A 15,207-nucleotide genomic window follows, 5' to 3' on the forward strand; every position below is an offset into this window, starting at 1 on the left:
ATCCTCAACGATATGGCAACAAGAGACAAGATCGCAAAGGGGATTAAAAACTTCTTCGATGAAAACCCGGCCTCAGACACCTCTGTGGCGAATAACTGGGACGCCATGAAGGCAGTGATTAGAGGCACCCTGATCGCCCAGGGAGCGGCCTACCACCGGAATAGGCGACAGGCCCGGATAGCCTTGGAAGAAGAGCTGAGGGAGGCAGAGGAAGTCCACAAGAAAAAAGGTTGGTCCCCCAGGACGCAGCGAACCATACGCACAGCCAGGAAAAAACTAGAAGCCCACTATGCAGAACAAACCGCACTACTCATGGCGAAGGCCAAACAATCATACTACGCGAAGAACAACAAGGCAAATAAATTCCTGGTGGCCAAATTGGCCAAACGGAGATGAACTAACGTGATCGCTGGCCTGCGCGACTCCAATGGAGTCATACAATACTCAGAACTTAAAAAACAACAACTAGCGGTGGACCATCTGACCCAGATCATGACAGCAACCCCACGGAACCTATCGCAACAAACGGAATACCTGCAAAAGGCAGCACTGCCCCGACTCCCCGACATGACAAGAAATGAACTGGAGGAGCTCATTATGGAGGAAGAGATTGAGGAGGCCATTAAGTCGCTCAAAACACGAGCCCCGGGCCCAGAAGGATTTTCGACCAGGTTCTATAAATTATTCAGACCCCAGCTGATTCCCTCCTGGTAACACTCTTCAACTCCTTCAGGGAAACGGGATCGGTAACCCCATTGATGCAGGAATCAACTACCATCCTCCTACCCAAACCAGGAAAAGATCCCAGAAACCTGACCTTCTACAGACCAATTGCACTTCTGAACATAGACGCAAACATATACTCGAAAATTCTGGTGAACCGCCTGAGTCGCGTTCTACCGGAGATCATCCACCCAGACCAGGCGGGCTTCATTTTACACCGGGCGGCAGGAGATAACATCCGGAGAACCCTAAACCTGGTGGACCTTGCCTCCCGGAATTCCCAGAAACTGGTCCTAATGGCCCTGGACGCGGCCAAGGCATTTGATAGGGTGGATTGGACATTCATGAAACACCCTAGGGGCCTTTGGCTTTGGGACAGCATTCCAAACAATGGTCCTGGCCAACTATAACGGACCAAAAACTTTCTTGAGAATCAATGGACACAGCTCGGCTCCAATTCCCCTGTCCTGTGGAACCAGACAGGGCTGCCCGCTGTCGCCTCTGCTCTTCGCACTTACTATGGAGCCCTTTGCCCACAGAATTAGGCGAAACGACCGGATCAAGGGCCCGCAGGTCGGCCCCACACAACACAAAATCGCCCTCTATGTGGACGACGTACTGCTCACAACCTCAGAGGCCCACTCATCCCTGAAACATGCACTAAGAGAAATAGCTAGCTATGGAGAAGTTTCAGGCTTTGGAGTAAACTTCGCCAAATCAACGGCCCTTAGCATCGGCCTCACCCCGAAAGAGCGAGAACCACTGGCCAAGATGTGCCCGATTACGTGGGAAAAAAGGGCTATCACTTACCTTGGGTCCACCTCCCAGCAGACCCAAAAGACACATATAAAGCTAACTTTCCCCGGTTGTTCAATGAACTGAAATGAGACCTGAAACTTTTGTCGACCCAGGAGATCTCACTGCTGGGACACATTACAGCCTGTAAGATGAACCTCCTCCCGAGGTTCCTGTACGCCTGCGCCTCCCTTCCAGTGGTGATCCCCGCCCCAACTCTTCGTGATATACAGAGAAAGATGCTGAAATTTATCTGGAAAGGTAAGAGGGCGAGAATCCCCCTCAAAACGCTACTGGGGGGCTCCAAACAGGGAGGGTTGGGGGTCTCAGACTTGCAGGCCTACAGAGTGGCGGCACAATTACCACAGATCCAGGCGTGGTGAACTATCACAAACCGCCCTAGATGGGTAGAACTGGAACAATCACAAGTGCCCTTACCCCTACGATTTCTGCCACACATCCCACCCCCCGTCAGAGCGCACTGGGGAGGCCTCTTCCTATCAACTAAACACACTCTAAGCCCCTGGGACTGGGCACTGTAACGAAAGGGAGTGCCAAGAGGTCTGAGCCCACGATCCTCAATCTTTTTTTATTTTTTATTTAATGAATTTAGTTGAATTTAATCAACTTTTTTCAATTTAAGACAACCATTTATCAAAAGGTTTACATATAAAACACAGTGAATTATAAAACATGCAATCATAAAACCTTACAGATCACCCCAAATGTCACACCATCACTTCTAATGCTAATAGTTACATTTGGGTTTTGCATTATTAAACGATTGATAATCTCGATCTTTCATAACCCGGCATTCTCACCTGGAGCGCACCCCCGCAACTTCCAAAACTGGATAAATGGTGGCCTGGAGACCATAGACCAGCTATACGCGGGAGAGGCACCCCTCACATTTGAGCAATGTAAGGAAAAGTTCCAACTCCATGAAAGGGAAGATTCACTTATATCCAACTGCGCCACTGGTGCTCGCACCCCCAAACTCTGCAGGCAGCAACGCACCCTCTCACCGCCTTGGAACTCACACTTGGGGACATCCCGGCTCGTGGGAGGGTATCCACCCTATATAGGTGCTTTCTGCGCGACTTCCTGATCACGAGAACTCGCTGCATGGCCCAATGGGAGGCAGACCTGGGACACCCAATAGAAGACCAAACCTGGGTAGACATTTGGACTCAAACACATGCCTCATCTACCTGCATCGCCAACAGGGAATGCGCATATAAAATCATGCTACGGTGGTATTACCCGCCCCTTAGACTCCACCATTTAAACCCTCAACTAGACTTTTCCTGCTGGAGAGGGTGCGGCCACCCAGGCTCCTTTTTCCATATGTGGTGGACATGCCCAAAGATCCAGCAATTCTGGAAATCATGCTTGGCAGCCATCACTCAAATCACCGGAACGGCGATCCCGCTAGAACCAGAGCAAGTCCTGTTGGGAGTTCCAATCCCTGCGATCTACCCACACTCCGGAAACAGAGCAAAACTACTGACCAACTGTCTGCTAGCAGGGAAAACGGTGCTGGCCCGCTCTTGGAAATCCCCAGAAGGCCCCCTCATGGCCCAGTGGTGGACAAAGCTCTGGGATATATTGATTGCGGAAAAGGTGACAGCAGCGAAGGCGGGAACTCTCCACCGATTCCAGAATATCTGGGCCCCAATACTAGAATATGACCAGCGATTCCCCGCCCTGACCTACAAACCCACCAAGGCCCGGTGGACCCTGAAGGACCAAGAGAACCCTGAAGGAGACACATAGATGATGAGGCACAAAGCGGGCAACCCAAGAAGGAGGAATCCAGTCTCGGGGACGGGGGGAGGAGGGGAGAAGGGGAGGAGGGAAGGAGGGGAGGAGATCTGGAGAAAAGGACTGGGGATCGACATGCCTAAATTGTTGCTCATAATGTTTTGTAATTGTCAACCTGCCTTGATTTAAAAATAAACAAATAAAAAAAAAAAAGAACTACAAGTGGGTAAATTGAGAAGTCCTGTGAGACAAAGGACTAACGAGAAGGTCAAGGGCAGTGAGTAAGTCAGCCTATAAGGGCCCCCGCGGGTGCGTGAAGTGCAAGGGCGAAAAAACAAATACAAAAGCGTGGAGAGCCATGCAAGAAATAATCCGATAACGGCAAGGAATAACCCACAGGAAAGGAATAAGTTCTGTATGTAATTTTCCAGAAGGAATGTAACTAGAATAAGAAGAATAAATAAATAAATAATGTATTAAAATACCATTATTTATTTAAAAGGGAGGATAAAAAGTATTAATGAAATAGCAGATAGACAGAAATAACAGATAGAATAAAAACAGAAGTAATAAATAGTTATGTATGAGAATATACAGTCATTTATTAAAATTGAGAAGGAATCTGTAACAGTCAGAATTGGTCCAAGGGTGTAGTGGTCATGAGTAGAAGTTAGTCTAAGGGTGGAGTAGTCACAAGTTGTAGTATCCAGAAGTCCCTGTCACCATAGGGACTTACAATCTATTGACCCATAGATTATGCTCAGCAGTATATCCAATCAGGAAACAACAAAGTAAAAACAGTGGATGAGCCATATAAATGACAAAGGAAATAGCAATAATTGTCTGGCAGTCATTGATCAAGGAACAATGTGACTAGACAAATACATCCTTTACAAGTACCAAACATATGTTTATCAAAATCAGTTAGGTGTATTTCATAGGTAAGGACCCAGGTAATAATCCTCATTCATGCCTAAGGGGGAAAGAGAGTCAAGGCAGTGTATCCAGAACAGTTCTCTCTGGGATAATAATTTCTGTAAATCTCCTCCTCTAGGGAGTGGGTGTATAACCTCTAGAATTACCATTCTCATTTGTGCTACTGTGTGTTGATGGTCTCTAAAGTGCCTATATACTGGTGATTTTATATTCTTTGTGCGGATGTTGGTTTTGTGCTCCGTCCATCTCTCCTTGGCTTTTCTGATAGTTTTTCCAACATAATATTTCCCGCAAGGGCAGCGTAAGGCATAAATCACGTTTTTGGAGTCAAAGGTCGCAAATTGTTTCAGTTGGATCTTTTTTCCAGTGTTTCCATGTCGAATGTGATCACCCTTTATTATGTTGGAGCAATGTTGGCAGTTCAAACATGAGTAGTTATTTTTTGGTTTGTTCAACACAGTTTGTTTGGTAATTTTCTGTTTTTCTGCTTTGATAAGTCTGTCGCGAAAGTTCTTCCCCCTCTTATACGCTAGCATCGGTGGTTCCGGAAAGAGATTGTTCAGTTGGGGGTCTGTTTTGATGATGTCCCAGTTTTTGTGAATTATCCTCTTTATCTGAAAACCTTGGCTGGAGTATTTTAATGTGTGGATAAGTCCTGTTTTTTTCATTTTTGATCTTTGGATCTAGAAGGTCCTCCCGACTCTGTTGTTCCATTCTTAAAATAGCTTTGAAAATAAGATCTGTAGGAAAACCTCTGCCTTTGAATCTAGATTTCATGATGGTATATTCTTCCTGTAGTTTGTCAGCTTCTGAAGTAATTCTTTTGACTCTGAGAAGTTGGCTATAAGGTAGGTTTTCTTTTAGATGTTTTGGGTGGAAACTCTGAAAGTGCAGGGTGCTGTTCACATCAGTAGGTTTCCTGTAGATCTGTGTCTTTAATCCTTCGTTGGTAATCTCGATCGTTACATCCAGAAAATTCACTGATGGTTTCCCTATGTCAATTGTGAATTTAATTCTGTCATTGCATTTGTTCAGATATTCCCAAAAAAGTAATAGTTCTGATTCAGTCCCTTTCCATATGCCAAACACATCGTCAATGTATCTGAACCAACTTTTGATTTTGTCTTTCCACATGGCATTGTCCAAGACGTGGGTATGTTCAAAGAAATACATGAATATATTCACATAGGAGGGTGCCACTGAGGACCCCATAGAGGTACCTGAGGTTTGCAAAAAGAATTGCCCATTAAATCTGAAGTAGTTATTAAAAAGAATGATGTTAATGAGTTCTATAGCGAACACTTTGTGTGTACTGACGTCTCCATGTCTTAAGAGGAACCATTCTAAAGCATCAATTCCTTGGTTGTGTGGAATTGAGGTATACAGACTACTCACATCCATAGTGCAGAGTAGCAAATTCGGGTTCTTCCATATTCAGTTTATTTATATATTGTAAAAAATGGGTAGTATCTTTCAAATAGGTCTTTGTTTTTTGAATCAATGGTTGTAGTGCTGTGTCAAGGTATACAGCTAGTGGATGAAAGATACTCTCTGTGCCTGCAACAATCGGCCTAAATGGTGGGGCCATTTTATTCTTATGGATTTTCGGGAGTCCATAGAACACAGGAGTCATTGGATTTTTGTTGATTAGAAAATGGCTCGTGTTTTCGGATATCCAATCCAAATTTTCAGGTTTGTCAATGTTTTTTTTGATAGTTTCTTTGACTCTGTTCCCCTGGATCGCTGTCCAATCTAAGATAGGTATCCTGGTCTGCTAGCAATTTCTGGCAGCCCTCATTGTAGAATGAGGTATCCATAATCACTAGAGCACCCCCTTTATCAGCTTTTTTTAATCGTGATGCTGTTGTCCTCGGCTAGATCTTTAATAATTTTCAGCTGGTGTTTCTTAATGTTTTGTTTATTTGAGGTGGTGTATTTGAGGCATTTGAGAACTCTGGTAGTCTTAGTTTTAAATAGATTAATTAGAGGATGATTAATTTGGGGATGAAAGTGGCTTTGTTTTTCATTTCTAGATATGGACATTTTTCTTTTGCTTCTGTTTCCATTGCTAGATTGTCAAAAAAGACTTTAAGCTCCATCTTACGAATGAGTTTGAAGAGGTTGACCTCTTCTTCAAATAAACTAGTATTGTTAGTTGGTATATAAGAGAACCCTAGATTCAAAGTGTCCAGTTGGGTTGAGGAAAGTGGTTTGGAGGAAATGTTAATTATTATTGCTTCCTTTAGTGTTTGTTCTTCTGGCGAGTTTTTCCTTTTCCCTCTCCTTGCTTTTCTCCTCCTCCTAAAAAACTTTCCGGTGTTGGTGTAGGTACAGTTCCAGTTGGTGAAGCAGTTACTAGTCCTTCCGTAGGTACTGTAGTTGGTGGTGTGGTCCCGCTAGTGGAGGGGGTTTCTTCCACTTCTCTGCTGGTTACTTCACTACTGTCTGTGTTATTATTTGCTGGTCGTGGATTTGGTTGTCTTGGTGTAAAGCTAGTTGGTTTGTTGTTATAAAATTCTTGCCATGAATACACGATGTCACGGGTGCAATCAAGGGTATCACGTCTACATTTCCTTATTTTGCGTTGTTCTATTTCCTTTTTATAGTTGTCCATTTTGTTATTGGTATCTTCCAAAATGGTTTTGGGTTCCGCCGCTGTTTTTAGTTTGGATAACTGTGAAGAGACATCCTCAATTTCCTGATTGATTTGAGACAAGGATTCTTCAATTGTGAGTAGAATCAAGTCAAGGGAGCATTTATTTAATATTTGCTCCCAGCGTTTAACAAATTCTAGATTGTCTTTACAAAGTGTTGGACGGAGACATATCCGAAGTCCTCTAGGAATTCTTTTAGATTTGAAATATTGTGCCAAAGTTGTAGCGTGAAGTTTCTGAGAAATTTCTCTACGAATAAGTCTTTCTAATTTTTGAATCAGGTTTTGTGGATTTTCAATACTCAACGGTTCTTCACTGGTGTCTTTAATAAATCCAAGTATCCTCTCGGCTTCTTCATCATTACATACGGAACTTATTCATTTCCTGTGGGTTATTCCTTCAGTTATTGGATTATTTCTTGCACGGCATCTCCGCGCTTTTGTATTTGTTTTTTCGCCCCTGCACTTCACGCACTCGCGGGGGGCCGTTATAGGCTGACTTACTCACTGCCCTTGACCTTCTCGTTAGTCCTTTGTCTCACAGGACTTCCCAACTTACCCACTTGTAGTTCTTATATTGATGGAACTGTATGTTTACAGTCTACCGTGCATGCACAGAGGTGACGTCATAGCCATGACGATTGACAACACTCGCCACATGCGTGCGCGCGCAGCAATCTGCTGTCAGCGCTCTGACGTATCTCTATTGCGGAAGTATAAAAGAGGGACCGTTCATGAAGGCAACACATCCTGATTGCGGGATGAGCGCCACCATGACTCCCTCACTCTGACCTGTTGAAATGTAAGTAATAGATAGCCGTGGGTCGGCTTTGCTCTAACTCTCGGTTCCAAACCGTACTTATATTATTTTTCCTATCTTTCTTACTCTATCTTTCAGCTCAATCACCAGAAGGAGTACTTCCAGTATTCTCCCTTTATTTCGGGGTCCACCACAGTGCATCACTTTCTGACTAAATTGTAAGTGTTCATTTGAATACTTTTTCTCTACCATATGATCTTTCGCTATATAGTACATTTTGTCTTACCATTTAATACTCTCTCTGATTTATAGCCCTAACCTATACCAGTGATTGGACTGACTACCACAGATACGTGCGGATGCAACATTTCGAATTATTTGTGGTAAGCGACTTACTTACCCGACAATTTTATCTTGAGTTAGGTTTAATACATGAGGGCATGACCACCCTTACTTTTCTCGACTTGATTGCTGCAAAGAGGTTTTGATAATTACTATTTGTTCAGATTAATTAAGTATAACAAGTTCTCTCACAACTGTCTAAACCAATGTTGGAAATGAAGTAATGGAAGTGGAGATTACAAAACTATGTCTGTTGATTTTGATTGAAAAATTGGGCTCCCCTACTTGGAGAAGCACAGTTAACAAACAAAATGCTAAATTGTACCTTTTTCTATTCTTTTTAGAAATATTTTGAAAGAATTGTGATATTGCCCCTGAAGAAGAGTGTAAACTCGAAACGCGTTGGGCCTAAACATTGTACAATAATAAAGGACGATGTCTATGTTCTACAAAAATGGTCATATGGAAAATGTTCTTATTTACCAAGTGTTTATACTAAATTGTGTAAAAGAACCTTTGATTACTTTATCAAATTACTGATCTGTTTTCAGATACTGGATAGTGTGCAGGGGGCGGGAGTTCCCAGATAACCCTTTTAGGAACACCCACCTCTTTGTTCTTGCGATATCCAACCTAGATGCCAAGGTTGAGCTTTTTCCCCCCGCACCTCAAATTGTTTTCAAGTCCTTTCAAACCGAGTTAGGTTGTTTCCTCAATTTATCTCAATCTGCAAACTAAATTGGTGTGCCTTAGTGTTTCTTCTTCCTCTTACAAGTTCTTTATTGAGACAGACAGAACTTTAATAAATGTTTTTTTTAAACGTGTTTGCAGTAATGCAATGCGCTTAGTGGTGAAGTTCACCACCACCTTTGTTGCCACACAATTGGATGTCAATAGCCTTTGCATTATTTGGGCGGTTTGCTACCATTGTGAGATAATGGCTACTAAGATGTAGGAAGTAACTCTCCTCCAAACAATTTCACCTAGAATATTGGCTCTTTACAATGGCATTAGTGAGACCTGCTAATGACGAGGAAAGCTTTGAATAGGACTTTAAAAGTAAACACGGGGCAGCGCACAGTAGAAACCCGGTATGTAGTGGCGCTGGATTGGTGAGTGTATAATCACATCTGTAGAATTTCCATAACGAACGGTCAAGACACTTTGACTGTCTGTTAAGTCTTGATTTAATCGGCAGGTAGCTGCCAGTGGTAGCCGGGCATGTATAGTGCTGGTCACAAAAGGAAAGCCAACACGTGTTTCGACCGTAGGTCTTTATCAGGGCTGTGCAATTTGGTGGTGAGGTGCAAGTGTGGATTGATGACATGGTAAGTTTCGTGACATATCACAAAGCAGCATATTACATGACATTGATTAAAGTTATATTAACAGGCCTATTTTCATGTGTATATTTTGACCAGTGTGGTGAGTGACGTTGTGAGATTTGTGAATTCAGCATTTGGATTTATACATAAATAATTTCCTGTTAGTTGAGTTTTGTAAGTTAGTAGGCAAGTTTATGCACCAAGGAAAAGCATGACATGCGTTGATTGGAAAGAGAAAAAGAAAGTAGATAGGTCTGTTGTTTGCTTCAATAGCTGGCAAGATAGTAAGATATTTTACCAGAGTCTATATATGGATGCTGATCCTTGAATAAGGAGGCTGGGTAGCCCTGGAGGAGAGAAGAAAAAAGGAGAACCGTGTTCATGTTAGCATGTTACAGTAGGTCTATAACTAGGCGGGTGATGATAGGCATCACAATGATGCCCGGGTTGGTGCTGGTGGCTAGAGGTGGGGCAATGTAGTTGCTGTGACCAGGAGGGTCCTGTTCCTAGGGTATTTGGTGACGTCCCGCAGTAGGACCGGAGACGAGATGTATCATGCCAGTAAGGCAAGGGTGCTAGTGGTCAAGAGATGATTAAGGCTGAACGTGGCAACCTACAACAAGCGTGTTAGTGCAGTTACATGGCTCTGAAGTTGCGAGGGAGTTTGGTGCTTTAGTGGGTGTGGGGAGGAGTTGCATTGAAGGAGCCAGACCCGGTATGACTAGTGGGGTGTGGATCCGTGGAGGGGTAATATGGTGGAGCCTGTGGTGCATGAGGTTGCGGATAGGAGCAATTAGCAAGGGCAGGAATGGTGTGGGCAATGCTAGTGAAGGGCATAATGTGGGGGGTGCAAGGCAGGTATGCTAATCTACCTGATTGCCGTGTTTCAGGTGAACGTTGAAAATGGCTGATGTCAGGCACTGGTGTCATCAGCATGGTGCCAGAGTCGTGCATCGACCAGATCTGTCATGAGCATGAGATGGAGCTCCTTTGGATGACATGGCAAGCCAGGGTAGGAAGGTGGGTGGAGTGTGGGCAGAAGGGGGGCCAGGAAGTGGATGGAATTCACCGAAAAAGAACAAAGTATAAATAGGATGCAGAAAGGTGACGTGCAGTGTGTGCTGGAGGTGCCGATCGTGTGGGTAAGAAAGGGTGGCTGATGCGCACATGTTGAGGGGCCAATTGATAATTGGGCCACGGTTCGGTGAAAACAGTGCACAAGAGCATAGGTGACATGAGTGGCTGGGTCCAGCCCTGGGGGAGGGGGGCATAAGAGCTTACCTGACGTGCCGGGAGAGCTGCAGACAGAAGATGCGAGGTCACAGTGATTTTTCAATCCCGCCCGCCATCTTTTGTCTGTGGTTAAGTAATAGGTGGGGACTGGTTGGCTGGGTGGTCTTGTGTAAGCAAGGAGCGGATTGGTTAACCCGCAGAGCATGGAGGCAATGGGATTGGTTGGGAGTGGCTGGGATAGTTTACTCCTCTGCGGATTCCCACATGTGTCCTCTTTTCGGAAATGCATGGGGTTCCCTGTTTTCCTTGGTGGCTTGGACACCCGAGGCCCATATCTGTATGTTGTGCTTGTCTGGAGAAAGTGTCAAATTCAGGTGTTGAAACAGACTTGGGGTTACCTGTGTTTTAGGCTTTCCCCTTGGCGCCCAGGTAGGTGCAACCACACATGTGAGGTACCGTTTTCATCAGGACACCTGTGGGAACGCGAGACAGTAGGCCATGTGTTGTTGGTGGCGTGTTTCGATGGGTGCGCCGAGTGAAATGTGCGGAAAATGCGTTTTTTTCCCACATTTCGGACTTTGCGGGGGTGTCTGGGTAATAAATTCTGGGCCGATTTGCGCAAATCATACCTCTGCGGATTCCCACATGTGTCCTCTTTTCGGAAATGCATGGGGTTCCCTGTTTTCCTTGGTGGCTTGGACACCCGAGGCCCATATCTGTATGTTGTGCTTGTCTGGAGAAAGTGTCAAATTCAGGTGTCGAAACAGACTTGGGGTTACCTGTGTTTTAGGCTTTCCCCTTGGCGCCCAGGTAAGTGCACCCACACATATGAGGTACTGTTTTCATTGGGACACCTGTGGGAACACAGGGAGGCATAACATTTGTTGTGTTTGTGTGGTTTTTCTAACGTTTTGACCCATTTGCTGGTGCCCTTTGTCACACAACCCTTTCATTTCCCCAATGTGACCTACATTTAGTCGCTACTTTAGGCACCATACACTTTTGTAACCTGCACATTCACGTACCCTTGGAAAGTTCTGCCTGTGCACTTTCAAAAAATGGATGCTTGCCATTCCTCACCACATTGGTTTTCCCGATTTACACATGCTAAGTGCGTCTGTTCAGCCCGTGAGCATAAAACTCCTGTGTACCATGGCTCAGTGTTTGGCTTGTGGTTTTGCTTGTTTTGTAAAACACTACAAAAAATGTGTGCTTTTCGAACTGCAAGAGTTGGGGGGATCTAGCAGAGCATTGCTTTTCTCAAAATTCATAGAAGCCATTGCCGTACCAAGCCAACCATTTCCAACACGGTCATTTTCCTGCTTTCCCCCCAATCTATGGCATTTTCCCCTACCTAGTTGTTGCCTGACCTACGCAAATCACCCCTTCCTAAACTTGGAATTTTGTCTACTTTTCAGAAATATATGCGTTTCTGTCCTCTAATTCGGCTTTCCTACCCTTTTCTTCCATTCCGTCCATGCATGTCCAATTGGCAAAAGTGGCCAAAATGGCCTACCTCTCACAAAACAGTTGATAACCACATCAAAATAATTTGTTTTTGTTTCCACTCAACCTGTTCTTGAAAGCCAGGAAATTGGGGAACCCAGCACAGCAAACCATTTGTTCCTAGATCTTACAAGGAACAAAATACAGGCTTTGTTGTACTTCATTTTATTGGCATTTTTTGAAAAAACCCAAAGCTTTTACCTTTTTGCTTATTTTCTCTCACCCCCCTACAACAACCTAGGATTCCTGGGTAGCGTTACGACTGCCTACATGTGGGAGAAAAAGGAGCCAAATTTGACCGAGATATCTCATATAACAAAAAAGTTACAAGGCATTGAATGGCCACATACCGAAATCACCAAAAAAGGCCTTGGCACTGGGGGGAAATACCCATGGCAGTTAAAGGGTTAATACACTTATATTGGTCATTTAAAAACAGTTTATATCTTTCTTTTTCAGAGGTGGTACAGGCTGGTGGCTTATCGTTCGTTTATATGGTGGCTTCATGGGAGGCTTGGACACTGCGTTCCACGAGTAATACCCACCTGTGTCGTTGGTGCCATTAGAGAAACTTTACCCAGTGACAGCGGTCAGTACAGGGGATTTTCCCTCGCTGTGCTGCAACCAGACCTTTACAATGTGTAGTAGTTGTGTGCCATCAAAATAAGAAACCAAATAAAACACAACATATTTTTTATAAATGGTTGTTTCAGTTTTTAAGTGAATCAAGTGTGTTTCCATTCAGCAGTGTTCCGGTGCCTTGTCTGCACGCCCCAGGCCCATCCATCCCCCCTCCACTATCAAAGGCAGTTCGCACCAGTGGATGTGCGCTGCCAAAGGGTGCTGTCAGGGGCACGAACGGCCAAGGTGCCAAACACCATGTACACTTCAAAGCTATCTTTCGCGCAGGGGTCATTGTTCACAAGGCCTCCTCAGACCATGTGTCTCCAGGCAGGCTCCCCTTCAAGCAGGCCGCGCCCCTGCAATACACATAATACTGTTCCGGTGCCTTGCCTGCACGCCCCCGGCCCATCCATCCACCCCTCCAGAATCATTGACTGTTAGCACCTGTGGCCGTGCCCTCCCAATGGGGGCTGGCAGGGGTGGGAACGGCCAAGGTGCCAAACACCATGTGCACTTTAAAAGGTATTTTATGCCCAGGGGCCATTGTTCACATGGCCTCCTCAGATCCCGTGTCTCCAGACAGGCTCCCCTTCAAGCAGGCCGTGCCCCTGCAATACACATAAGTGTGTCTCCATTCAGCAGTGTTCCGGTGCCTTGTCTGCATGCCCCATGCCAATCCATCCCCCCTCCACTATCAAAGGCAGTTCGCACCAGTGGATTTGCGCTGGCAAGGGGTGCTGTCAGGGGCGCGAACGGCCAAGGTGCCAAACACCATGTACACTTCAAAGCTATCTTTCGTGCAGGGGTCATTCTTCACATGGCCTCCTCAGACGCCGTGTCTCCAGGCAGGCTCCCCTTCAAGCAGGCTGCGCCCCTGCAATACACAAAATACCACGACATATATATGTCATTCATTCACAATTACTCCCCTTTTTGTAATTCTTTATAAACCACTTGATATTTATCATGAGAATCTTTGAGCACTGCAAGTCAACTTGTGAACGTTCTACTCGAGAAGCCCGGTGACCGATGCTAATCTGCTCTTCGTCGTGTTATCTGTGAACTTCTGTGACCACTTTGAGTGAACTCCTCAGTGAACATCTCCCCATTCTCCTGCCACTAACTACTCTGCTTGCTGAATCTAACTGTTGGTTGGTCAAGGTAAGGGCATGTAGACTAATCATATCTCCTTCATTTGTAAATTTATATCTATTTCGAAGTAACATACTCAGTAGTGCTATGTTAATTTGTCTCATTGCTATTGACTTGAGTTTCTTTTGTTATGTTATCGATATATCCATTTTTAATCAGTGTCAATTGGCATCGAATTGCATCCTTCACGTACCATGCCTATAGTATAAGCATGTTTCCTTTTCATGCACGATAGAACATTCAGGGGACGAGTAACATCTTCTGTTTTCAACAGATTAATGAATTGTTTATGAAAGTTATCCTATAATACAGCCGCCCAATGTATGGTCCAATTCCTTCTTTCTCACATTTTTATGCAAAATAATTTTCGAATAATGTTGACCTTTATTTTGCAGTGTTTACAACAATGCCTGCATGTTCTATTTTCGGTTGCCCTTCAAATCCAACCACACAATGCTCTCAGAAAGGTTGTTCCTTTCTTAGCAAGTAGTAGGCGGTCTTCCTCCACCTCATCTTCCTCAACCAATACTGTAACCACACAGCCCACTTCGCTGGGACACAAAATCCCACCAGCTACCTTGCAAGCAATAAAAGGGGCTGTTGATCCATATCTTTCGAAGACAACAGTCCTCTGCATATACTGCAACACACCACTATGCAGGGGAAGCAATTTCGAAATGCTTTTGAAGCTGTAAGCAAGGAGCATGAGAAACACTGCCCCCCAAATGCAGGAACCCGGGGTGCTTCCCGCTGCCAGATGGAAAATCCTTTTCCAAGATGCCACCATGGACAGGGAAGTGAGTCGGTTGACCAAACCTAGATATCTCTATTTTTTTTTTACCTTCTTTTGGGCTGTTTTAAAAGAAACTACTGGACGGATTTACACCAAATTTACAAAAGCACGCTTTCGGGACCAAGCCAGCAATCCTGCTGCAAATTTGGTGAAAATCCATCCAGCAGTTTGGGCTGTAGACGTGAGAAAACTTTTGGGACCACCCCTACAACTTTGCCCCCCCTTGACGAAACCTCACCAACCTTTCCAGAAAAATGCTGACGGACCATATACTTTTTTTGCAAAGTTTGGTAAGGATTCATCCAGGAGGGGCAAAGTTATAAGCCGCTCCCAAAAAGTGCTCGTCCTATGGGTTGAGCAACTTAACCAAAACAACAGGCCCGCTAATGCAGGCCCTGTAATATACATCTACATCTTTGATCACTGAACAAACCCGCTTCACTACAGAATGCCTACAATACATCTGCACTCTTTCCCATAAGGAACCCAGAAAGCATATTCGTTATCTATCCCACTGTGTTCTAATCACATTGATCGTTCATCTGACATTTGTTCGGTTCAGTTATTGGAGGGGACTCTATCCGCAGCCATTTTAACACAA

Source organism: Ambystoma mexicanum, chromosome 9 (assembly GCF_040938575.1).
Source record: "Ambystoma mexicanum isolate Mex_15411 chromosome 9, UKY_AmexF1_1, whole genome shotgun sequence".
Classification (NCBI taxonomy): Eukaryota; Metazoa; Chordata; class Amphibia; order Caudata; family Ambystomatidae; genus Ambystoma; species Ambystoma mexicanum.